The sequence below is a fragment of the Hippoglossus stenolepis genome, chromosome 22 (assembly GCF_022539355.2).
Source record: "Hippoglossus stenolepis isolate QCI-W04-F060 chromosome 22, HSTE1.2, whole genome shotgun sequence".
Classification (NCBI taxonomy): Eukaryota; Metazoa; Chordata; class Actinopteri; order Pleuronectiformes; family Pleuronectidae; genus Hippoglossus; species Hippoglossus stenolepis.
The window spans coordinates 1,985,261-2,012,600 of record NC_061504.1 but is presented as its reverse complement, the minus strand read 5'-3'; the positions used below and the strand labels follow the sequence as shown (position 1 = coordinate 2,012,600).

General features: G+C 40.9%; 9 non-coding genes and 1 pseudogene across 9 annotated transcripts; 1 reads left to right on the top strand and 9 right to left on the bottom strand.

Annotated features, from left to right (window-relative positions):
• Positions 1-1,209: 1,209 nt before the first annotated feature.
• trnaq-uug lies at positions 1,210-1,281 on the bottom strand. The gene has a single exon. It is a non-coding gene; the product is annotated as a tRNA-Gln (tRNA).
• Positions 1,282-1,592: 311 nt separating this feature from the next.
• Positions 1,593-1,664, bottom strand: trnaq-uug. Its single transcript has one exon. It is a non-coding gene; the product is annotated as a tRNA-Gln (tRNA).
• Positions 1,665-2,899: 1,235 nt separating this feature from the next.
• trnaq-uug lies at positions 2,900-2,971 on the bottom strand. The gene has a single exon. It is a non-coding gene; the product is annotated as a tRNA-Gln (tRNA).
• A 308-nt stretch (positions 2,972-3,279) lies between these two features.
• Positions 3,280-3,351, bottom strand: trnaq-uug. Its single transcript has one exon. It is a non-coding gene; the product is annotated as a tRNA-Gln (tRNA).
• Positions 3,352-4,590: 1,239 nt separating this feature from the next.
• On the bottom strand, positions 4,591-4,662 carry trnaq-uug. The gene has a single exon. It is a non-coding gene; the product is annotated as a tRNA-Gln (tRNA).
• Positions 4,663-5,200: 538 nt separating this feature from the next.
• Positions 5,201-5,272, bottom strand: trnaq-uug. The gene has a single exon. It is a non-coding gene; the product is annotated as a tRNA-Gln (tRNA).
• A 311-nt stretch (positions 5,273-5,583) lies between these two features.
• On the bottom strand, positions 5,584-5,655 carry trnaq-uug. The gene has a single exon. It is a non-coding gene; the product is annotated as a tRNA-Gln (tRNA).
• A 213-nt stretch (positions 5,656-5,868) lies between these two features.
• trnaq-uug lies at positions 5,869-5,940 on the bottom strand. The gene has a single exon. It is a non-coding gene; the product is annotated as a tRNA-Gln (tRNA).
• Positions 5,941-21,152: 15,212 nt separating this feature from the next.
• trnap-cgg lies at positions 21,153-21,224 on the bottom strand. Its single transcript has one exon. It is a non-coding gene; the product is annotated as a tRNA-Pro (tRNA).
• A 2,414-nt stretch (positions 21,225-23,638) lies between these two features.
• LOC118101975 lies at positions 23,639-24,779 on the top strand (annotated as a pseudogene).
• The last annotated feature ends 2,561 nt before the right edge of the window (positions 24,780-27,340 follow it).

Here is a 27,340-nt window from a genome sequence, read left to right as displayed (position 1 = left end):
ATCTACCGGTCGATCTCGCAGTCTTCCCTGTCGATCCCCCAACTCTCTGGACTCATTGGCTGTCGTCGTGCCGCAGATCAGCTGTGTGTCGGTTGTCTGTTTTTCACACGCGCTGTGTGTCCGTTACTGGCGGTGGAGTTGCAGGTTTATCTCCTGCATTTCCTTCAAGAACAAGTTGGTTTATGTACTAAAGTAAATGTCAGGACTCTACGGTATGAAGACACGCATCTTTCGGTCTGTCGATAACAATCAAAGCCCCGTTGGAACAAATGAGTGGATTCAGAAGGTGAAACGCTGGAGTGCTTTTACTTTGAAACGGGTTCGGAAAGTGTTGTAAAAACATTTGTGTCATAGACAGATAAACATTGTGGTTCACAGCAGAATAAACAGAGAAAATTATCTTTCACCTGAGTTTTAATGTTTATCTGATGAATTTATGTCACAGACAAATGGTTGCAGCACTTTCTGTATGCCTTTTCAAATAAAAGCACTCCAGCATTTCTGTTGATGGAATCCATTCCGTTGTTTAAAAGTTATTGTGAAATATTTGCAGGAGCAGAAGATGCACGGCTTCATACTGTGTAGTACTGGTATTTATTTGAGTACAAGGGACTTCTTTCATACAGGGCAATAATCATTTTTGTGGCCATATTCAAATCAAAGCCTTTATGTAAAAACATTGTGCTACAGTAGCAGCTCCTCTGCAGAACATGGTGTGGAACTGACAACCTACATATTGTGCATTGTTAATATGAATTGATATTAATTTGAATATTGTGCATTAAATAGAAAAAGTTGCACAACTGCCCTTCTTTGTGTATATTTATTTCTTGTACATTCAGCCTTTAACAGAAATTGCAAAAAATAATAAGTGTGACCCTCCAAAGTGGGTTTTTTGGAAGATATCAGGGTGATAGATCTCGGCTTACGTTTGGAATTAAAAAGTGATCTTGGGCTCGAAAAGGCTGGTGACCACTGCACTACATGACACACTATATGTGTTGAACAGATTTTGGTTATATAGAATAAATGATATTGAGGATATGGAAAACTGATGAAAAAAGATAAAGTAGTTGAAAAAGCAACACTTATTGATTGTAACCCAAATGTAAATGGGACTACATGCTTAGTTCCATCTTTGGCAACACTCTCACTTATATTAACCAAGACTTGAAGTAATGCATTCATTGAGAATCAGCAGATATTACAAGGTTCCACCGAGACTTGAACTCGGATCACTGGATTCAAAGTCCAGAGTGCTGACCATTACACCATGGAACCCACTCCCAATTAAATGTATGTGTTGATTAGATGTAAGTTATATAGAATAAATGATGCAGAGGATATAAAATACATTTAACACTAGCTCCACCAGATGAGAACCTGTATGACAGCCAGTCATCCTCCATAATATGATGCTATTAGTGTTACATATGATTCAGCTGCCAGAGAGGGAGTTAATACCATAGCTCCATAATCTTCAGCAGGTGGTGGAACCCGATGGTCTTTAGCTATGAAAGCTGCAAAAGTCTCTTTGCTTTCAGAGTTGGACAGTTTAATTGACAGGAGGTCAATAGTCATTTGACTCACACAGGTTCCACCGAGACTTGAACTCGGATCACTGGATTCAAAGTCCAGAGTGCTGACCATTACACCATGGAACCCACTACATCAGTGGTCGCCAACCCGTCGTGATCTAAATGGTCGATCTCGCAGTCTTCCTGTCGATCCCCCAACTCTCTGGACTCATTGGCTGTCGTCGTGCCGCAGATCAGCTGTGTGTCGGTTGTCTGTTTTTCACACGCGCTGTGTGTCCGTTACTGGCGGTGGAGTTGCAGGTTTATCTCCTGCATTTCCTTCAAGAACAAGTTGGTTTATGTACTAAAGTAAATGTCAGGACTCTACGGTATGAAGACACGCATCTTTCGGTCTGTCGATAACAATCAAAGCCCCGTTGGAACAAATGAGTGGATTCAGAAGGTGAAACGCTGGAGTGCTTTTACTTTGAAACGGGTTCGAAAGTGTTGTAAAAACATTTGTGTCATAGACAGATAAACATTGTGGTTCACAGCAGAATAAACAGAGAAAATTATCTTTCACCTGAGTTTTAATGTTTATCTGATGAATTTATGTCACAGACAAATGGTTGCAGCACTTTCTGTATGCCTTTTCAAAATAAAAGCACTCCAGCATTTCTGTTGATGGAATCCATTCCGTTGTTTAAAAAGTTATTGTGAAATATTTGCAGGAGCAGAAGATGCACGGCTTCATACTGTGTAGTACTGGTATTTATTTGAGTACAAGGGACTTCTTTCATACAGGGCAATAATCATTTTTGTGGCCATATTCAAATCAAAGCCTTTATGTAAAAACATTGTGCTACAGTAGCAGCTCCTCTGCAGAACATGGTGTGGAACTGACAACCTACATATTGTGCATTGTTAATATGAATTGATATTAATTTGAATATTGTGCATTAAATAGAAAAAGTTGCACAACTGCCCTTCTTTGTGTATATTTATTTCTTGTACATTCAGCCTTTAACAGAAATTGCAAAAAATAATAAGTGTGACCCTCCAAAGTGGGTTTTTTGGAAGATATCAGGGTGGTAGATCTCGGCTTACGTTTGGAATTAAAAAGTGATCTTGGGCTCGAAAAGGCTGGTGACCACTGCACTACATGACACACTATATGTGTTGAACAGATTTTGGTTATATAGAATAAATGATATTGAGGATATGGAAAACTGATGAAAAAGATAAAGTAGTTGAAAAAGCAACACTTATTGATTGTAACCCAGTAATGGGACTACATGCTTAGTTCCATCTTTGGCAACACTCTCACTTATATTAACCAAGACTTGAAATAATGCATTCATTGAGAATCTGCAGATATTACAAGGTTCCACCGAGACTTGAACTCGGATCACTGGATTCAAAGTCCAGAGTGCTGACCATTACACCATGGAACCCACTCCCAATAAAATGTATGTGTTGATTAGATGTAAGTTATATAGAATAAATGATGCAGAGGATATAAAATACATTTAACACTAGCTCCACCAGATGAGAACCTGTATGACAGCCAGTCATCCTCCATAATATGATGCTATTAGTGTTACATATGATTCAGCTGCCAGAGAGGGAGTTAATACCATAGTATGATCTTCAGCAGGTGGTGGAACCCGATGGTCTTTAGCTATGAAAGCTGCAAAAGTCTCTTTGCTTTCAGAGTTGGACAGTTTAATTGACAGGAGGTCAATAGTCATTTGACTCACACAGGTTCCACCGAGACTTGAACTCGGATCACTGGATTCAAAGTCCAGAGTGCTGACCATTACACCATGGAACCCACTACATCAGTGGTCGCCAACCCGTCTATCGTGATCTACCGGTCGATCTCGCAGTCTTCCCTGTCGATCCCCCAACTCTCTGGACTCATTGGCTGTCGTCGTGCCGCAGATCAGCTGTGTGTCGGTTGTCTGTTTTTCACACGCGCTGTGTGTCCGTTACTGGCGGTGGAGTTGCAGGTTTATCTCCTGCATTTCCTTCAAGAACAAGTTGGTTTATGTACTAAAGTAAATGTCAGGACTCTACGGTATGAAGATGCAAATCTTTCGGCCTGTCGATAACAATCAAAGCCCCGTTGGAACAAATGAGTGGATTCAGAAGGTGAAACGCTGGAGTGTTTTTACTTTGAAATGGGTTCGGAAAGTGTTGTAAAAGCATTTGTGTCGTAGACAGATAAACATTGTGGTTCACAGCAGAATAAACAGAGAAAATGATCTTTCATCTGCGTTTTAATGTTTATCTGATGAATTTATGTCACAGACAAATGGTTGCAGCACTTTCTGTATGCCTTTTCAAAATAAAAGCACTCCAGCATTTCTGTTGATGGAATCCATTCTGTTGTTTAAAAAGTTATTGTGAAATATTTGCAGGAGCAGAAGATGCATGGCTTCATACTGTGTAGTACTGGTATTTATTTGAGTACAAGGGACTTCTTTCATACAGGGCAATAATCATATTTGTGGCCATATTCAAATCAAAGCCTTTATGTAAAAACATTGTGCTGCAGTAGCAGCTCCTCTGCAGAACATGTTGTGGAACTGACAACCTACTTATTGTGCATTGTTAATATGAATTGATATTAATTTGAATATTGTGCATTGAATAGAAAAAGTTGCACAACTGCCCTTCTTTGTGTATATTTATTTCTTGTACATTCAGCCTTTAACAGAAATTGCAAAAAATAATAAGTATGACCCTCCAAAGTGGGTTTTTTGGAAGATATCAGGGTGATAGATCTCGGCTTACGTTTGGAATTAAAAAGTGATCTTGGGCTCGAAAAGGCTGGTGACCACTGCACTACATGACACACTATATGTGTTGATTAGATGTAAGTTATACAGAATAAATGATATTGAGGATATAGAAAACTGATGAAAAGAGATAAAGTAGTTGAAAAAGCAACAGTTATTGATTGTAACCCAAATGGGACTACATGCTTAGTTCCATCTTTGGCAACACTCTCACTTATATTAACCAAGACTTGAAATAATGCATTCATTGAGAATGAACAAGCATTACAAGGTTCCACCGAGACTTGAACTCGGATCACTGGATTCAAAGTCCAGAGTGCTGACCATTACACCATGGAACCCACACACGATAAAATATATGTGTTGATTAGATGTAAGTTATATAGAATAAATGATGCAGAGGATATAAAATACATTTAACACTAGCTCCACCAGATGAGAACCCGTATGACAGCCAGTCATCCTCCATAATATGATGCTGTTAGTGTTACATATGATTCAGCTGCCAGAGAGGGAGTTAATACCTTAGCTCCATAATCTTCAGCAGGTGGTGGAACCCGGTGGTCTTTAGCTATGAAAGCTGCAAAAGTCTCTTTGCTTTCAGAGTTGGACAGTTTAATTGACAGGAGGTCAATAGTCATTTGACTCACACAGGTTCCACCGAGACTTGATATGTGTTGATCAGATTTAGGATATACAGAATAAATGATAGAGAGGATATAGAAAACTGATGAAAAGAGATAAAGTAGTTGAAAAAGCAACACATATTGATTGTAACCCAAATGGGACAAAATGCTTGGTTCTGTCTTTGGCCACACTGTCTCTTAAATTGACTGAGACTAGAATTAATTAATTCAGTGAGAATGAACAAGTGTTACAAGGTTCCACCGAGACTTGAACTCAGATCACTGGATTCAAAGTCCAGAGTGCTGACCATTACACCATGGAACCCACTCATCCTACTATATATGTGTTGAAAAGATGTAAGTTATACAGAGTAAATGATACAGAGGATATAAAATACATTTAACACTAACTCCACCAGATGAGAACCCATATGACCGCCAGTCATTCTCCATAATATGATGCTGTTAGTTTTACATATGATTCAGCTGCCAAAGAGGGAGTTATTACCTTAGTTCCGTAATCTTCGGCAGGTGGTGGAACCCGGTGGTCTTTAGCTATGAAAGCTGCAAAAGTCTCTTTGCTTTCAGAATTGGAGAGTTTAATTGACTGGAGGACAATAGTCATTTGACTCACTCAGGTTCCACCGAGACTTGAACTCGGATCACTGGATTCAAAGTCCAGAGTGCTGACCATTACACCATGGAACCCTCTACATGCACCAACATATGTGTTGAACAGATTTAGGTTATATAGAATAAATGATATTGAGGATATAGAAAACTGATGAAAAGAGATAAAGTAGTTGAAAAAGCAACAGTTATTGATTGTAACCCAAATGGGACTACATGCTTAGTTCCATCTTTGGCAACACTCTAACTTATATTAACCAAGACATTCATTGAGAATGAACAAGTATTACAAGGTTCCACCGAGACTTGAACTCGGATCACTGGATTCAAAGTCCAGAGTGCTGACCATTACACCATGGAACCCACACACGATAAAATATATGTGTTGATTAGATGTAAGTTATATAGAATAAATGATACAGAGGATATAAAATACATTTAACACTAGCTCCACCAGATGAGAACCCGTATGACAGCCAGTCATCCTCCATAATATGATGCTGTTAGCGTTACATATGATTCAGCTGCCAAAGAGGGAGTTAATACCATAGCTCCGTAATCTTCGGCAGGTGTAACCACGAGATGTAACAGTTGTGTTGACATCAAGTAAACTATAGAGAAAAAATGATAAAGAGGCTATAGACTACTGATGAATACAGGCAAAATAGTTGAAAAAGCAACACCAATTGGCCTCATTCACCAACAGTTCTCTAGAAGAAATGCTTTCTTAAACCCACTTACACAGTTGTTACGACGATTCTACCATTCACCGATGTTTAATATCTGGAATTTGTTTGTATGTAAAAACAGAATCCTCGCACAATTAAGAGCACTCTTAATTGAGGTCTCATCTAGCTTCTTATTACCACTGGCTATGCCTCAAGATTAACTCTTGTACATCTGTGCTTTGGCTATATTAGATATGATATATTTCAAACCCCAGAGACCAACCACCAGTGGGACCGAAGACAACAAATTGTTGATAATATCATTATAGTATTTTCAGAGGCTGCATCACCATGGTTCACATAGCACAATGTTTTCTTTTTTAATCCAGCTGCAAGGTTTTATCCATCTACTCTCTACATGACTTCTGTCCTCTCTCTTATCCACAGCCGGACCTATGCCAAAGCTCCACTATTCACACTGCAAGCATCATGCTACAAATTGGAGTAAAACATATAAGCCGGTAGATATACAGACAGAGAGAGATGGGTATATTTTCAAACAAAAGATGAAAGGAGGGTGGAAGCTGGAGGAAGTGATGGAAGGATGAAAAGAGGAAGTTGGATTTAAAAGAGTAGGACTCAGCGCTGTCATTCCATCTTTACATTATTTATATGTGTATACATCATGTCACAGTGGTGTCATAAATAATGTGCAGAGAGAGTCTAGCACTGTCTGAAAAACACATTTTTACAGTTTATGGAAGAGTTATAGAAATTTTAGCCATTTGCACCCTCTCCACAGTAATTCTGGTGTCTGAGGGACAATCAATATGCTTCAATCTGCAACCTGTAGTGCTGTAGAACTGCATTTCATGACACTGGTGGGTGTTATTTGTGAAATACAGTAGAGTTGAACAGTATCACAAATAGTCTACGATCATTCACATCTCTGAAAACAATGAACATGAGAACATTCCTGAAGTGAGATTTTATTGCGGGACAGTTGGGTTGGAGTTAATTAGCATTAGTTAGGTGTTCCAAATAAACTAACAACTGAATGTGTATTATATATCTTAAATTAGTATACTGTAACAGGAAAGGTGGAGGTCAAATTGACGTCTGTAAGACCAAGAAAACGCTCAGAGACAACTTCACGAAAGGACTGACAGTCCTTTCGTGAAGTTGTATTTGCTTTGCAAATCAGACTTCCTTTCGTGAAGTCTGATTTGCTTTGCAAATCAAGACCTTTGAAAATTTTGAAGAATGGATTAGTAAATCTACTCTGCAGCCGCACCTGCACTAAAATGACCTTCATGCTGGTCGCATCAGAAGAAAACCTTTTCTGCGCCCTCACCACAGCACCTGAAGGTTGCAAAGCAGCATTTAAATAAGTCTGATGTTTTTTGGAAACAAAGCCTATGAACCGTTTAAGTTTAAATAGAATTATTTGGCGATGAGCGAGAGCCTCTCAAAATGTTCTGGCGTGGGTGGATCATGCTATGGGTGTGTGTTGCGGCCAGTGGCTCTGAGAACATGTCACTGGTAGAGGATAGAATAAATTGTATTTAAATGTAATTAAATAACAGCAAAATCTCTGAGTCATATGTCACAACATTCACTATATGTCAGCTGGCTGTAACCGGCTGTTAAAAAGGGTGAAGATAAAAAAGAGGATGGTTTTTACAACAGGATAATGATCCTGAGCCCACCTCAAAATCCACAATGGATGAGTGCAAGCGGCACAGCTGAAGGTTTTGCCACAGCCCTCACATTCCTTCCGACCCTAACATCATCAAAAATAAACCCCAAGAGAGCAGAGCATTGCAAGATCTGAAAGAATCTCAGATAAGAGATTTGTGAGCAAGGTATCAACAAGCTGTGATACTAATCATGCAGTGTGCTTGAACTTTAGTTTCCAGTCCCTTTATCCTGTAGGTAACATGGGAACAAATTTTATGTTACAGAAATGTGTCACCTTTAAAGCAGCAGTGTGGAGGATTTAGGGATATCTAGGCAGACTTGAAACATACTATTCACATCTATCTTTTAAAGAGTGTATATTCACCTGAAACTAAGAATGATTCAATGAATGAATGAGCCCTTTATATTTTCATCAGGGGTGGGTCCACTTCCATGGAGTCTGCCATGATACACCATCATGTTTCTACACAGTTCTACCAAACACTGGCTCTAGGGAGGACCTTTAACATTATACTTTACTTGAAGTAGCCTCTCCTCCATGCATGTGGAGGAGGGATGAAAGTTTTGTAGGTTGCAGTCTGCAATATCACCACTCATTGCCTCCAAATCCTTCAAACTGAACTTTTAACTTTTAACGTCTGTTTGTTTCTTTCATGTCGCTTTAATGATGATGTAATGAAAAAACAGTAATGCCTCACTTTAAGGCGTTCACTATCTACACGCTGCACAGATATTGTGTTTATTATGTAAAATTAAAATCCTGAATTTAACGTAAATGAGACCCCTGACTAACTTGCAGATGCAGGCTGGATATCTGCCAGATTGGTTTTCGTTGTGATGTTCGGGTTAAGGAGGGTCACCTGATTAATTACTTGAATGATCAACAATCTTGCTTGCAGACGACGGGATGGATTTCTGGCAGCACAGAAAGTCTGGTCAGCTTTTTCCAGTTTGAACAATTTGGCTGCCTGATTTCCCAGCAGTGCTGTTTTGTATTTTGTGACTGAAAACTGCATGGTCTTCACCGAGGCTGCTGCAGAACAGACTGCCTGCATTCTGAAGCTCTGGATCTCTGAGGACAGAGTGACCTCGTGGTGAAACTCATCACTGGCAGGCTAAAAGGAGTGTATGTCTCCAGCCCTCCCTAGGTCAATAGTAAAAAAAGTGGCAGTTAGATCTGGAAAACTTCACACTTCCATACTTTAAACAAGCTTTTATTTATTTATTTGATTTATTTAAGTGCCATTAGAGAACTTAACCGAGTGCAATACTATTCTAACTGTGCAATATTACCATGTGCAATAAAACTGAGTACATTTACTCATCAGCTTTAATAGCTTGCTAATTTGCTTTGTACTATTCAGTGTTTGTTTTTATATTAATTTATTAGATTGTAAGTGTCCACTTGTCTGTGAGTTATGTCACTATTTGTACCACTGGGACACTTCATTTCATTGTACACTGATCATCGACAGTAGAAGACATTGAATTGAAATCCAAGTCATCTGTTATGGTACAGGTCCTACTCAAAATCCTATCTACTAGCTTAAAAGATAAGAGAAAAAAGAAAGAAAACTCTGTAGCAGTGGTGTACTGAGAAGAATTTGTAGAATTTGTACATGATGATGTCAAGTGTACCTTTGAGGTGACACTCAGTGGGTGTCTGAGATAGATGAGAATGTGTAATGGGAGAGGGCTGAAGGAGTGGATAAAGGAGGAAGAGGTGGGGAATTGATCTGTAAGAGTGATGAGGAGAGCTGGTGTAGTCTTGTATAACCAGACCTCTCTCTGCTCCGTGGTCAACATTTGTATAATAGGATGCCCCTCTTTCAAGTACACAGGCTGATAAAAACATGCAGGCAGTGATTGTACAGAAATTAGTGACTTCAAATGTATCTTTAATTGGTGTATTTAGGATAAAGTACAGTATGTGCAGCAATGTTTAGATTCTGAAAGAAAAACACCTATAGCTTCTATAATGTGAGGGTTTTATGCTTTTTTTCTGTTTTATGTGATTGTTAACTACATATGTTTGGGTTTTACAACATTGCTCAAACAAAACAAACAAAGCGGTTCAAATATATTATTGATTGTATTGGAATTATTAAAAACAATTCTCAGACAATAATCACTTGTTGCTGTCCTAGCATTTAACAAGTTTGGTAGAATCAACAAAAATGGTCTTAAAACCAGAATAATCTCCACAATAATTTGCAGGCCAATATAACAATAACATATTTACGTCAAAGAAATGATTGTCTCATCAATACATGTTACTGACTTGACTTCTTCCCCGGAGTCCCTATGCCTTTTCGTCTGCAGATCCAGCAATGTCGTGGATTATGATGGTGGATCACGAATCAGAGATTGTGATAGTAATGTGGGATCCTGTATCGTGTTGGCATCTGATAGTGGTGGTGGACCACGATCGAGGTGGCAGCTGATGGTGGATCCTGATGGCGGCAGTGGACAATGATTGTGGACTATAGTGGCATCCGATCTTGATGGTGGATCATGATCGTGGTGGCTGCTGACCATGGACTATGATTACAACAAGACTGCTTGATATATAATATTTCTACTCAGACACCATTACTGACAACAATCCATCAATTCATTAACCTTCCATTATGCAACAAACTATTTCTTCTAATCAATGTTGTAAATACGATGTTCTCCATTACACGTGGCATCTATTGCACTTCTGTCCGTCCTGGGAGAGGGATCCCTCACATGTGGCTCTCTCTGAGGTTTCTACCTTCTTTTTACCCTGTTAAAAGGTTTGTTTTTGTTGTTTTTCCTCATTCTTGTTGAGGGTTAAGGGCAGATGATGTCACACCTTGTTAAAGCCCTGTGAGACAAATTGTGATTTGTGAAGATTGGGCTATACAAATAAAATTTGATTGATTGATCGGTTACTTTTTGTTTCATAAACCGGTCGGGAAAGCTTTTACCATGGTCATTTTTCTAAATTCCTTTTTGTCATCTGAGAAAACTGGTGCAGTCAGGTGTTGGATTTAGTTATGGGCAAGTATAACACTTACGTTTGTTAGACTGTGTATCCAATTATAGCTATGGATACAGAGTTGACATTATAGAGGTTTTCTGTGATTGTATTGACTATGTCCTGAGCTGAGTAAGTACAATTTCTAATGCTGTAGCCTAACATTTCACTTATTTTTAGGTAACAGTAATTTTATTTGTGTGATAATGTTTTACAAGAATCGAGTTTCCAGACACAACTAATATTAATTTTATCAGCATCGTAACAATGCTGCCAACCTCACGTTATAAAAAGTGTTGATGAGTAATTTGATCAAATGTAATGTATTTAATTGTGTAATAAATGTATGTAGGATTTCAACTCATACACTGTATTTCAATGCAAATTCTGGGGTACTATCTAACCTACAAGTATGTGTATGTGTGTGCACATGCACATACTGTGATGGCCAATCAGCAGGGTCTGTAGATAGTTCTTCATACCCAGTAGCACGATTTGGTTGAGATGCTGCAGGGATGCCTACATACAGACTGCGGACGCAACTGGTTTGCAGAGGACCAAGTGAGATACACCCTAACCTTGTTTTCCAAGGAATGAGAATGATAAAAGAAGTTGCCACCACTAGAAATTCAGGGAGACCAAAATGTGTTATAAAAAAGTTAGTTGATGTATTCTAAAAGGAACAACAGCCATTTCTACTCCTGCTGGAACTATTCCCTAAGAAAAAAGCATTAATTTCGTAAACTCATGATTGACAGAATGGAAACATGCCAGTTCTTTGCTGGCCGATATTTGGCATCTCTGATCCTGAAAAGATTGGTGGAAATATAAATTCCTTTGGAGGACACTTAAGATAATGGGCCAACATGCGAGACAAAAACAAAAAGGGTCCAAGCCAGACTTCTGTAAATTAATGAGCTCTATTTGTGCCATGTGGGGCAAACACATTGAACTTGGCAACATGCTTTATGGCGGCACAAATGTCAGTCAAGGATGTTTGTGATGATATAAAAGTAGAGGCCATTCTATAGAGTAAATCGGTTGAGGTCTACAAAGCGGCACTTTTCAAATGAATAATTTTGATTGATGAGTGATGCCTTTAAGAAGCTGGACACATTTTTTTAATGTTGTTAATACTGCAACCTCAGCCCTTCGGGAAAGATCTTCCACACTGTAAATGTATGAGAGAGTTTGGAGTGCTTTCAACCTTCCAAAGTCTCTCAAACAAGGAGCCGACAGAAACATGTGAGGCCCCTTGTAGCACAACACTAAATAATACTCATATTTGCCTGACCCTACTTGAGCTGATGATATTTATACACGAAAATCTCATATGATTATGTAATGCTGTGTTCCATTGTACTCGGAACTCTGGAAAAATAGACCTTCGACTCGAAAAAGTGCAATGGAATGGTCGTTGTTGACATATATAGGTGGATAGTTAAAGGGTAAAAAATAAATAGTAAAATTGAAGTATGTTTGCTACAGTATTTGCAGACCACAACGCCAATCTGTTTCTGGATGACCAGATGACACAGCCACTCAACTCTGTCGATTACCAGTCAATGATCCTACCTTCAACTACCTTGACCAGGATCTGGCGATCAAGGTCCAAATGCATGTACTTGGTGAGTCAAATGTTTGCACAATGCCGTGTCACTCCCTTTGCTGTTATGTTTTCGCTCAGGCATCATTAAAAAGTATAAACAGATCTATTAAGCACAAATTCAGCTAATAAGTTGTATTTCACAAGCAATTATTTCTGTGCCATCAACTTAATCCCACCAGATGTTACATGTTTAGGGTTGGAAGCTGATAACATTAATGAAGGAGCAGGATGCACAGAGCAGGAAGACAAAGAGATGCCCTGCACAAGTGCAACCAGTGAACCACTACCCTGCAATGAGAGTTTTAAGGTCTGTTTTGAGCCTGATAGAGTCGCCCAAAAATGGGCAACCCTTGAGGAAGCTTGCAAAAAAGTAAAAGACAATAAGGGGGGAATTGTATTCAATTCTACAACGAGATGGAGGTGCTCTTGGGAGGTCACCACGACATTAAGTTCCCTGTTGTTGGTACTGCAGATGGCTTGGAGATTCGGAAACCTGATCTACTCACTTACAACCAGCCTCCTCTCATCTCCAACCATCCTTCCCCCAGCCCCAATCAGCCTCATCTCATCTCCAACGAGCCTTCCCCCAGCCCCAACCTGCTTCCTCTAATCTCCAACCAGCCTCCTCCCAGCCCCAATCAGCCTCCTCTCATCTCAACCAGCCTTCCCCAGCCCCAACCCGCCTCCTCTCATCTCAGCCTCCAGCCCCAACCTGCAATACAGCTCAGCCCAATCAGCCTCCCTCATCTCAACCAGCCTTCCCCACCGCATCAGCCTCCTCTCATCTCAACCAGCCTCCCCCAGCCCCAACCTGCTTCCTCTAATCTCAACCAGCTCCTCCCAGCCCCAATCAGCCTCCTCTCATCTCCAACCAGCCTTCCCCAGCCCCAACCTGCTTCATCTAATCTCCAACCAGCCTCCTCCCCAATCAGCCTCCTCTCATCTCCAACCAGCCTTCCCCCAGCCCCAACCTGCTTCCTCTAATCTCCAATCAGCCTCCTCCCAGCCCCAATCAGCCTCCTCTCATCTCCAACCAGCCTTCCCCCAGCCCCAACCTGCTTCATCTAATCTCCAACCAGCCTCCTCCCCAATCAGCCTCCTCTCATCTCCAACCAGCCTTCCCCCAGCCCCAACCTGCTTCCTCTAATCTCCAATCAGCCTCCTCCCCAATCAGCCTCCTCCCAGCCCCAATCAGCCTCCTCTCATCTCCAACCAGCCTCCTCCCAGCCCCAATCAGCCTCCTCTCATCTCCAACCAGCCTCCCCCCAGCCCCAACCCGCCTCCTCTCATCTCCAACCAGCCTCCTCCCAGCCCCAACCAGCCTCCTCTCATCTCCAACCAGCCTCCTCCCAGCCCCAACCTGCTTCCTCTAATCTCCAACCAGCCTCCTCCCAGCCCCAATCAGCCTCCTCTCATCTCCAACCAGCCTTCCCCAGCCCCAACCTGCTTCATCTAATCTCCAACCAGCCTCCTCCCCAATCAGCCTCCTCTCATCTCCAACCAGCCTTCCCCAGCCCCAACCTGCTTCCTCTAATCTCCAATCAGCCTCCTCCCAGCCCCAATCAGCCTCCTCTCATCTCCAACCAGCCTCCCCCCAGCCCCAACCTGCTTCCTCTCATCTCCAACCAGCCTCCTCCCAGCCCCAATCAGCCTCCTCTCATCTCCAATCAGCCTCCTCTCATCTCCAACCAGCCTCCTCCCAGCCCCAATCAGCCTCCTCTCATCTCCAACCAGCCTTCCCCCAGCCCCAACCTGCTTCCTCTCATCTCCAACCAGCCTCCTCCCAGCCCCAATCAGCCTCCTCTCATCTCCAACCAGCCTCTTCTCATCTCCAACCAGCCTCCTCCCAGCCCCAACCAGCCTCCTCTCATCCCCAACCAGCCTCCTCCCAGCCCCATCTCCATTTTGTCGACGACCAGAGGAAAGTGGGCTTCTGGGGTTTCTGTGTGAAGTTGAGGCTGCAAATCAGCGCAGACATGATGAGATGCTAAACCAGATGAGGGCTTTCCGGGTCAGAGACCCTTGCAAAAGCTGCAGCAGAGGCTCTCTTTCAGTTATTGGGCCAGGTGATAAAGTAGGAAGTGAGTGAGCAGAGTGTCCGGAGCAGCTCCAGGATGGACCTATGAGCTGTAGACTGAGGCACATCAAATGTATCTGAAAGCTCCCAAAAGGACGTTTGGTTGCCCATATACCAAAGGAACATCAGCAGATTGTTACGGAGAGGAACAGCCGGTCAACCTCCAACATGATGGCCCTGGTTTATAACTGTTGCTAAAGCTTGAAGACCAGGACGTTAAATTGAGCCCAGAAGACGTGAAGATGGCGACGGAATGTGTGCTCATCCGTTTCCACACGGAATTATCAACTTCCGACTTGAAATGGAACACAGCATTATTGATGACTGCATAAGGGAAGGCAAGATAGGTTTTAAATGGCAATTATTAAATATAGATTCTGTTTCTTGTTTGAAGTGCAGGAGCTCATTGTCTGTGCCGTGGCTGCCCCTCCCTCTTCTGTGTGTGTGTGTGTGTGTTCTGATTGGTGCGGCATGCTTGGGAGGAATGACTGTGTATATGATTGATATGGCAGGTTTGGCATGGGTGTGGTTTCTCCCCACAGGTCTTTGGCACTTGCAGTTCATCTGCAGTAGTAGAACCAGGGTCATCCCACCACTCGTGGCCAGATTATACAGTTTGTCTACAGGGTAGGGATGTCCTCCACATTAACAAAAATAGACATTCTCTATAATAAAAAAATGTTCTCTCCTGCTATTAATGTCTATACTAAGCAAAACAACATTTCTACAGGCCATATATTGAGATTTCCATCCTATATTTCTAAAGAGAATGACCTCATTTTATTGAAATTTCATTTGTCACCCTCTTTTCAGAGTTAACCATTGGGGAGACGATGTGGTAAAGGGCTCGTCCAGGATTTGGACCTAGGACCTCTTGCACCCGAAGCAAGAATCATAGTCCTCGACCAGCAAGCCACAACATTTAAAACTTTCCCTTAATTGCCACTTCGGTAAACAGTATATGTACTACAATTGTTTTATTCTTGATAATACATTTTTGGTATTTGTGATTGTTGCGATTGTATATAAATTTGGTGTTATTGGTTGGTTACTATACTGTTTTATAGTGTTTAAGTTTATGAGCACTGGTACAATACACAACAAACAAATGGATTTGATAACTGAATTTAAATATTTGTTGTCATTCTCAAATCGAGGTGTATTGACCGATTGTGGAGCTATAGAACGGTGATGCATGTAGTTTGACAGACAAATAGCCCTGCACATTAATATCATGGAACAAAACAGTTGTTTGATGGGAATGCTCAGGAAATATCAACAAGTTATCTTAAATCAAATGGATAATATCTTTTTTTGACTGGTACAGAGCCAATTTTTTCAATATCAGCTCATCATTGAAGGAATTTCATGAAGGAGGAGGAGCACACATGGTGCAGTGGGATTCATCTGTGGTTTCTCTTAAAGCAAATAGAAAAAGTGGAAGGCAGTGATTCCACAACTTACCAGACAAGACAGACAGTATTTGTTGTTTATTATTGTGATGGAACCATTCTAGTGCTCCTTGTGACTGGATGCCAACCTCTATCACCCAGAGTACAGGCTGTAATTATAGTCTACCTTCTCTTCCTCTTTCTGCTGGTCTCTCTCTCTCTCTCTCTCTCTCTCTCTCTCTCTCTCTCTCTCTCTCTCTCTCTCTCTCTCTCTCTCTCTCACACACACACAAACACACAAAACACATAGGCACAGATAGAGATTTCACTAGATAAAGTAATTATTTGTTTGTCATGCTTTTCGTTGTTTTTACCCTCAGTATAGTAATTATGGACCCAAACACAGAAGCCTAACACTGATGAGGTAAAAGTTTAAACTAGTTCAACCAAGGGACAGGCTGGGACACAGGCAGCGGAGCCACGACAGGTAATGTATGCTGCGCAAACCATGGAAGCAGTGATACAAGGCACAGGGAAACCGGATTAGCCATGAAAAAACACAGGCACAAGGAATCGCTAACAACCAGAAGTAGGTAAATTGGCACAGCGCAAGTATCACTTGGACACACTGAGTTGAGAGAAGGAGCGGGTCTTTATACTACTGCTTGCAAGGTGGAATGGAGCTGATTAGCTGTCCCTGGCATCTATTTCAGTTGTGAGGAGGAGGAAACTGGATCACCAGCTACACACACACACACGTAAGGGTAAACATGAAGTAACACAGAAGGATGAGGAAAGATCCTGTCTACATATGACAGTTTCATAACACCATCAATGAATTCTTAATCAAAGAGGAGATCAGGATGTCTGCTCCACTGATAGATAATATTTCATGTCCTGAGATACGTGTAGGTCAAAGTGCCCATACTAAATACATGCCAGAACATTTTCACTGATGTGACCTGAATGACAGATTTGCTGAACTTGACTGACTGATGTGTTGTTTGTTTTGGTGGCATCAGTCATCTCTTTGTTCTGCAAACACATAGGGGTGCTCAACAGGCACAGAGAATTTAAACATCAGGAACGTATGCTTGCTTTGTTGTGCAACCAAGCCCTTTAAGTGTATTTAAATATTAATATCTTTGTTTATACATTTAAAGTGTTTCCTCAATGCATTTCGAGCATGTGTCACCTTTGAATGTAGATGAATTTTGAAAGTACAGAGATTCCTTTCATAAACAGTTTGCCTGCCCTGAGGGCTTTGTGCTTAGCAGCACAATGGAGGCTGGATGTTGATCAAGGGCACATCTTTCACAGGTCAGCCCAAGACTGGGCACCAAGTCTGGGGAAGTCTGTGCCAGGAGGGGCCCCACCCTGGAGCATTCTGGAGCCACGATGCTTTAAAACCTCGTTGTGCTGATGTGTCTGTCTCTTGGTCTCAGTCTTCTTTCCTGAATTATACATCAGAGGCAGACCATATACTCTTTGCCTCAGGGCTAATCACATCGGCTCAGTTCAGGAGGAGGAAGCTGTCTGTGGGCATGAGCTTGTCTGTCAGATCCCCTTGGCTTCAGCTCAGCCTATGAGGTAACACAGAGGACATGCACACCAAAATGTAAGCCCTGTAATTAAAGGAGGTGCGGTGGCAGTGGAAGATAAAGCTCCAGAAAGTATGGAAGCTCTGTGTTGTGTTGTGGAGGCTGTGATGCTTCTAACTACATCTGGAGCAAGGTCGTAAGGAAAGGGATCATCTGTAATAGAGATTCCAAAGTGGTCGGCAAGATAAAATAGCCCAGAATTAACCTTTGCTAAAGAAAAGGTTTGCAAAGCTTCCAGAGGTTAAAAAATAACTTCAGTTTTTCACTGCCACTGTGATCGAGTGAGGTTAGAAATGTTAGTTGCACCTGTAATTATATTCATCAGTGATTTCATGGGGTTCTGGAATACACATATATGTCTGTTCTCTACATGCCCATATTCAACCACTAAATGGTCAATGCAAAGCAACTAATGACTATTATATGACCTGGGTGACAATAGATTTCTATGATGAATCACTGCATCAAGCCATGAAGAGAAGTGCAACTTTTCTGACTCTGAGGTGAGTGAAGTGGAGGTGAAGAACAAAAGATCGTGTGCACGGCACTGATATCAATCAATCAATCAAATTTTATTTGTATAGCCCATTTTCACAAATCACAATTTATATCATAGGGCTTAACAAAGTGCGACATCCTTTACAAGAGTAAGGAAAAACGACCCCAAAAAACCCCTATTAACTGGCGAAAAAAACGTAGAAACCTCAGAGAGAGCCACATGTGAGGGATCCCTTTCCCAGGACAGACAGAAGTGCAATAGATGCCACGTGTAACTGAGAACATCAACTAAATAACAATATATACAACATTGTTAAGAAACAGTTTGTAACATAATGGAGATGTGTGTCAATGTTTAGTTAATGTTGGTCAAGTATTTATACGTTAGAAAATGTCTGATAGAGATGAAGGGAGCAGCAATGACAAATGAATTGAGGAGTCATTGTCAATAATGTTCAAATATGTGAGTAGGCGTATTGTATATCAAGCAGTCTTGATACAGATAAAGTCTACAATAAGATGCCACCACGATCCACCACCACTATCAGGATCCACCAACATGATCATGATCCATGATCCGCCATCATGATCTCTGATTCGCGATCCACCATGTTGATCTATGGTCCATGATCACAATCTACGATCTAAAATGTGGCAGCAGCAGCGATTTTACTCAGACTCAGTTTACACATGTGTCCTGTTGTCACCTGTGTGTGTGTGTGTGTGTGTGTTTGTGTGAGAGAGAGAGAAAAAAAAAGAGAGCGGGACGGCTGATGAATGCGCTGCTCTGAATAAAGATTTGACTTATTAATTAAAGTATTGATGATTATGTGATGATCAGGTTTGATATTGTGGAAACAAACAAATCAACTATTAAACTGTAGCGAGTCTTGAGACTTCAGCTGAGAGAGAGACACACACAGAGCAGCGGAGTCTGTGTGTATCTGTGCGCTGCCCCACCCTAACCCGCCATCTTTGAGTGAAAGGTTTGAGTCGAAGTGGTACAGGGCTCGTCCAGGACCTCTCGCACCCTAAGCGAGAATCATACTCCTAGTCCAACGAGTCACCAAAATGAAAACCTTCCGAAAGCAGCCATTTCGGCACTAAAATAGGTATACTACTGTCTCTTGCTAACAATGTTAGCAACAATAAACCTCTAATGGATGTAAATTGATATTTCCATTGTATATCTCTAAAGAGTCTGACTTATTTTTTCATTGAGTGTTTTTCTCAGCCTCCTCTCAGAGTTAACCCTTGGAGAGTCTTCATTGATCTATAGAATGTATCTAGGTCAATCTAGGTCAATTAAGTATAGCTTAGTTGGACAGTCCATCTTCAGGGACAGTTTGGAGTCGATGTGGCAAAGGGATCGTACGGGATTTGAACCCAAAGCGAGAATCATACCCCTAGACCAACGAGCCACGTAAATGGTATCTTTCCGAAAGCAGCCATTTCGGCAAACACTGTTGGATGTTGATCAAGTAGGAATGAAACATCCTGGCCTTTCATTTCTATACAATGTTGTGCCATAATGCATTAAACGTGATACCATAAAATGGTGTGCCTTTCGGCATTCAATAAATTTTGTTATCAAAATAAAATATAAAATATAAATATTTTATTATTAATATTAAATAATAACTTGAATTGATTAAAGTTACCTCGGGGCACAAAGATAGCCAATTTATTGAATAAGTCTCATAAAAGTACTAACTACAAATTTGGAACTCTGATTAACAATTAAATTAATAACTATAACCAAAATTACCATATAGATAGTTAGCTAAGTTGAAGGATATGGAGTTCTTGACAGTGTAGAGGTTGGCAAAATTCACTTATGCAACATTAATAAAAAAGCATTTGTGAAAGGAAAACATTTATTATGAATATAATAAAGTATAAAAACACAAATTACTAACAGTGTAATTACTAAACAAAGATGTGTATATGAGTATACGTGTGTGTGTCTGTGTCTCTGTGTGCTTCCAAAATGGCGGCTGGCCAAAGAGATAACACCCGTCCCCCACCTATTGGAATGTTTACGACCTGTAGAGATAATGAGGTGAAGGGATGTGCATGTGTCTGTGTGTGTGCCAAATTAGACAAAGTTACTAGATTGGATGCAACGAAAGACTGTGCAGAGCATAACAGACTAACATTACTTTCCCAATAACTTGTACCCAAAATATCACAACACCACAAATCAAACTTATAAACATCACACAGAATCGAATAAACAGTCTTGCTTAGCCTAGTATAATTATTAAGCCCAGTTGTGTTACCCGTCCGTGGAAAGGGGAAAAAGGAAGTTGCTGTGCAGTTCGCAGTTTTGTGTCGTCTTGCAAGTCTGTGGCTCTTGCCTTGGTGATTCTGTTGAGCTGTGTAGCTCAGTTGCTGGTTGAAGTTTTCCTGCAGGACATCGCATCGCTGCTAGGAGGGTTGGTAGAGCTTGGAGTATGAGGAGGTTTCCTTGGTGAGATGAGCTGGAAGCTGCACCTTTGTGCTCCTCTCGAAGAGTTGGATGGAAAAAGAGGATGTGAGCTGGAGAAGAGGCTCGACAGCCATCCCTCCTGTGGAAGGATTGTAGGAAGAGGCAGAAGAGACAGAAGAGGGGGAGACCTGGCCTTATATTGGCCCGGTGACCTCACAGGTCATGGGGTCCAGAGTGACCAATGGGAGTTGAAACCTGTGTCCCTGGGGGGGGTTTCACACCTCTGTGTGATGTTGATGGCCCCTGGGAGACTGAGTCCTGGAGGGACATGCGGCTTCAGGCTTTTGATGGCCCCTGGGAGACTGAGTCCTGGAGGGACATGCGGCTTCAGGCTTTTGGCTGCACATATAGGTAGAGCTTTGGTCTCCCAAAAACCAGGTCCCAACAACCACTCACAGTCACCCTCTTTTCAGAGCTAACATTGGGGAGTCTTCATTGATCTATAGAATGTAGCCCAATTCTAGTCCTAGGTCATTTAAGTATAGCTTAGTTGGACAGTCCATCTTCAGAGACAGTTTGGAGGCAATGTGGCAAAGGGCTCGTCCGGGATTTGAACCCGGGACCTTTCGCACCCGAAGCGAGAATCATACCCCTAGACCAACGAGCCACGCAGATGAGAACCTTCCGAAAGCAGCCATTTCGGCAAACACTGTTGGATCTTGATCAAGTTGGAATGAAACATCCTGGCCTTTCATTTCTGTACAATCACTAAAATAGGCATACTACTGTCTCCTGCAACAACAATGTTAGCAACACTAAACCTCTAATGGCTGTATATTGATATTTCCATTGTATATCTCTAAAGAGTCTGACTTATTTTTCTCAGCATCTAGTGTATGAACCAACTTGTTCTTGAAGGAAATGCAGGAGATAAACCTGCAGCTCCGCCGCAAGTAGTGGACACAGAGCGCGTGTGAAAACAGACAACCGACACACAGCTGATCTGCGGCGCGACGACAGACAGTGAGTCCAGAGAGTTGGGGGATCGACAGTGAAGACTGCGAGATCGACCGGTAGATTGCGATCGACGGGTTGGCGACCACTGCCCTAGATCCTCTGTTTTATTTGGAGACACACCAACTTGCACACAAATATATCAGTCATGTCCACGCATTGTTCCTGGGAAGTGTCAGAACAGACACCCTCAAAATGTTAAAGAAAGTAATATAATAAATATTCCTGGTCTGCTGCTTTCTTCAGATCCATGCCAACATTTAATGGGTTCTTTCTTGGACCATGTCCCATCTGTCCATTAAGTTTCGCAGGAATCTGTCCAGTAGGTTTTGTGTAATTAAACAAACCAACCACCAAACAAAATTAATTTGATCTTGTTGCTTCAGAAAAACTGAGCAGATCTTTTTCTCTTTGCCATTAAAGGTCACACAAAAGAAAGATTATTCAGTGTTTTTTTAATTTGAGGTAATGTTTCAGGTACATGCTGCCACACATAAATAGCAAACAATTAAAGCAGGTGGTTTAAATTTTGTGGCTCTGTTGGCTCAGGCAGGTGAAGTGAGGATTATTTTGGACTTTCTGACTGCAGCCTCAATCTGTGAAACTGAAGTTTGAATCCCATTGTTCTTGTGAATTGGGAAAAAGACTTTACAGACAGTAGAGAGGGTGAGCTCAGTGAGGTACAGTACATATCTTGAGGGAAGGGGCCTCAGAACCTGTTCAACCTGTCCCCCAACTAAGTGAAGTGGACAGACCATCAACAACTATGTGTTTCCTCTTAATCCCCTGTTACAGATCGTGTCCTTTATTGTTAATACAATACCTAGCGGCCACACCCAGCTGGTAAAACATTTACCTTTGACCGGGGTCCAGTTACAAATGTGGGCACTGCCATACAAACATAAAAAAAGGCATTTGTGGACAATCAGGTGACCCTATTCAAATGACTGTTGTCAGAGTGATGTGCCAGACAGGCAAATAAAACCGAGTGACATTTTCTATCTACCTGTGCTTTTCTACACCAAGGTGAGACTGTTTCTTCGTGTCTTTGGCTTTACCTTAATGGAGTCTCTGTACAATTTTCATAGTATCATTTTGAATATTAATGGTACAGACCAGCTTGTATTATGCCCGGGAGTTATTTTATGTTTGTAAATTGTGCCGAACAAAGCTGTGATTGAGAACATACAGAGGATAAATCGAGTCTGTTCACACCGTATGTTCATCCGTTTTATTGAACTGAAAGACAGAAAAAAGCATTTTCCCATTTTGCTTTAGGTTTAAAATCTAATGTTAGACTTAAAAAGCATTTTAAACGTTTTGAAAACATGTCTGACACCAGTATAAATTGTTAGGTTCAGTAATGCATTTTTGTAGTTATTAGTTACTCCTATTATAGTTCGGTCATTTGTGTTTGATGTACTTGAAAACACACAGTATCTTTGTCCTCTGCTGTTCCTATAGACATGAGCCTATAGTGATAGTCATGGCTGTAAAAGTGTAAGGTGCTTCATCTTACTCATGAAGGCACACATCTTGACACTTTCCTCAAAGAAAAGAACAACTCTTTATTAGATTCTGTGCTTTTATTCTTAGTGCAATAGATTGTGACCAAAGTTTGTTGGAAATCTGGCTTTTGTGCAACAAATGTTGAGGCTTACAGATTTTAGGAGTCAAAATGTGTAATGAAGAGAAATTAGATAAAGGCAGGCAGACGAACAGAAAAGTCCAAAAATAGTCAAAAGAACTGAGCTGAAGCAGGAGGTGAGACTGGGGGAGATTGACGGACACACAGAGGCTGGTGTGATTTGGACAAGCGATATGTTTAATATTACTAAACTTAAATAAACAGACAACCAGCGCTCTGTAGTAGCGGTGACCAGGACTCATCCCCATCAATGATGTTGTCGTTGCTGTTAAAGGCAGATTTAGAAATTGAAATAAAAAGTTATATATATATATTGACTGATTAGTGGGCTCAAAATCAAGCTTTAGTAACAACCTGTGAATACAGAAATGTTCAAATTAAAAATAAAACACAACCTTTTTTCTCTCCAGAGATGAGCCATGTCCCTCTCAAGCTGCCGGATGACTTGTCAGCGGCAAATTGCCTTCGGCTGCTTACTGTTGGTGTGTTTCGTGGTCGTTTTTTTTACATACTACAAGCCAGAAATCGAGTTCCCGGATTTTAGTGATTATCTGAAGAGAGGCAATCATTCTTGTGTGTGCCCTGTGGAAGCACAGACCCAGGGCTCAAACCCAAACCCACCTACCGATGGTCCCCAGCAGATCCAGGACGTGGAGGTGGACGCTGAGCCTGATACTCTTCTCTTGATTTGGATGTGGCCATTTGGCCACAAATTCGATCTCAGCTGCGATATGTTCAAATATAAAGGATGCCGCTTGACCGATGACAAGTCTCTTTACCACAAAGCCCACGGGGTTTTCATCCACCACAGGGACATTCATGGAAATCTGGAAAACTTGCCGAGTGAGCCACGTCCCTGGTTTCAGAAATGGGTTTGGTGGAACATGGAGTCACCTACACACTGTGCAAAATTACCCAGACTTGATAACTTGTTCAACTTGACATTCTGTTATCGCTCAGATTCACATATCCCAGTGCCTTATGGGCATTTTCTGCCACAAACATCTGAGGTGGAGAGTTTCCAGCTGCCAACCAAGGACAAGTTGGTCTGTTGGATCGTGAGCAACTGGAATGCGGCCTTCAAAAGAGTTCAGTAACGAACTGAAAGAACACATCCAGATAGAAACTTATGGGAGGGCTTTTGGCAAAAATGTAGATGATCAAAACTATGACAGCATTGTATCTAGTTGTAAATTCTACCTCTCCTTTGAAAACTCTCAGCACAAAGATTATATCACAGAGAAGTTATTCAAACCTATGAGACTGGGAGCTGTACCCGTAGTTCTTGGCACTTCAAGAGAAAACTACGAGAATCATATCCCAGGCGACTCTTTCATTCATGTCAATGACTTTTCCTCTCCAAAGGAGCTGGCAGAGAGGCTCCTTCACCTAGGCCAGGATACGACTGAATACATGAGATACTTTGACTGGAAAAAGAGGTATAAAGTTGAAGATACACAGTTCGGCAGAGAACATGCCTGCAAAGCTTGTCGTTACTTACAAGAAAACAGAGGATACCATGCTAGTCATAATCTTACCAAGTGGTTCTGGGATCAATAGCACTAAATATAAGAGCATTGATCAAATTATCTTTTAGTTTGGTTCACTGATGAGAATGGGCTCAAGGGAACTTCTTTGGTGAAGGAATCATAATATTAACTGGATTCTAACCATGACCCAGTATTTCTTATGAAGGTTTTCACCCCTGTCAGTTTGTTTCGTAGAAGGGTGAGGTCTGGGCCATGGAAGAACTCATTCACTTCTGGGGTGATTTTAATTAAGTGGGCGGATCAAGTAAAAAAAAAGTTCACCTTCTCTCACATTGCAAGACAGAGTGTCTTTACAAATCTTTTGTGTATATCTTCAGAAATTGTGAATCTTTAAGAAATGTGAGCCGGGTACAATTGGATGCAGATATGGTTGTATACTATCTAAGTTTGAACCAATGTCAAACAGCTCCATGTTGTTGTGGTGGAATCTGAATTAAGATAGCTTGTGAAGTACAAACTGATAAATATACTTTGTTGAATGTGTCTTTATGTGTATCTTTCACAACGAGGTAACATCCTCACATCCTTCATGACACTTTGCCATTATAATCTTGATTACGGTGGTTCTACATTTTTTTTCATTCTGACTGTTTCCCTCAATAGTTTTTCAACCAGTTTGGAATGCAGTCTAAACACGACCGTAATTGTCTGGCAGAAATACGTGTTAAGTGCTCTTTTTTAAAAACAGCATTAAACTTCAACTTCCTAAGACGTACACTTTCAGAGTTGTGCAGTATGATATTTCAGATACATGTACAACCATTTGAATACAGATAGATTTTGAGATATTGAGCCCAGTGACTCTTTGCCAGTACAGTAGTGAAACCTCTGGTGCTATCTAGTGGCCATTTTAATATGCCCCAGTAGGAAAGATCCATTCACAAACAGTATAACAAAAATAATGATGACTGAATGTCATCTAGCGACCTCATTTTGAGGATCCTGGTGTTGTGGGGGCTTACTGGGACAAAGACAGGGAAATAAGAAGTAGTAGTGGTAGTAATAATAGTTGGCTAGTAGTAGAATAGCTCCTCCAATTGTTTCATAAAGCACCTTTAGAAGCGCAACATATATTGCTTATACTAGAGACTCTGGTCCCATCTAGTGGCCTTTTTTGACACATCACAGTATAGGAAAAGTATTAATATAGTAAAAATAAATACTATAAATGAAAAATACAGATTGTTTCCAAGTATAAATTTTAGCCTCAGGGTTAAATTCAACCAGAAACTGCCTCAGGTTGTATTCATTCCTACATTTAATTTAATTCTATTTGTTTTGAAAAGGATCTATATTTTTTAACAACATGTTTGTCTAAGTGGATGACTCTCTACTATATTTGGCATAAGTAAAAACTACTTGTTAAGGAAATAAAATACAGGTCAAATTACCTTGAACAGTTTCTGCAAGTTTTTTCCTTCTGTCCTTTGTGGAGTCTCAAACAAATTAACTTTTATTCAGGTATTAAATGGAGCTACGCCTGCGAGCTAGTTCAGGCAGGCAACTCGGGCTGCGCTGCTCCAATCATGTGATCTACATCATGTGACAAACCTCACTCTCCACAACCATCTATAATACACACCCACCTTATCAGGTGGTCTATTTAAGCAGAGAGAAATATCCCATCATCCCCTTTGCTCGCACTGCTTCTGCAGTATTGCTACCAGTTGTTCCAGCCCCTCCCACCACCCCAGCATCCACCTGTAGGGGTTACAAGTATTTGCACATCACTCCCATCATTCCTGTGTAAACATATGGGGGAGGGACTAAGTTGGAGCCTAGACGCCAAACACTAAACCTGATCTAATTCTGCAATAAATGTGGGTTGTCTGACTGAACTCTTGTTATTTCATTTCCACCATTCATATGTGATTGTTGTCCTTCGACGATGCAGGGAAGTACCAGCTTGTCGAGCATCAAAGGACATTTTAGACTCTGCGTTTACAGCATTTTCAGATAAATAAATAAAACTTTTTAAGAAACTTGTTTTTCTACTTCAAGGTGAGATTGTTGCTCTCTTCCTCTTATTCAATGGATTATAGTGGTGGTTACAGAAGAGTCTGTAAATTGTGCTGAACAAATGGTTAGTTAGTTAGTTCATTTCCTTATAGATTTAAAATCAATTTTGAGATGTTTACAAGAATTTCCCTTTTTACCTTTGAAGCTTGTTTGGTAACACAATTGTATTACATTTTCAAATATTAAATCCTGCAAGAAAGCTCCTGCTCCATATATTTTATACAGTTGCTTTTCTATTCTATGCTGTTATTTTTTCAAATCAATCTAACCAATCATTCCTCTATTCTAATCCTTTTATATGTACACTACCGTTCAAAAGTTTGGGGTCACTTAGAAATGTCCTTATTTTTCAAAGAAAAGCACTGTTTTTTTCAATGAAGATAACATTAAATTAATCAGAAATACACTCTATACATTGTTAATGTGGCAAATGACTATTCTAGGTGGAAACGTCTGGTTTTTAATGAAATATCTACATAGGTGTATAGAGGCCCATTTCCAGCAACTATCACTCAAGTGTTCTAATGGTACATTGTGTTTGCTAATCGCCTT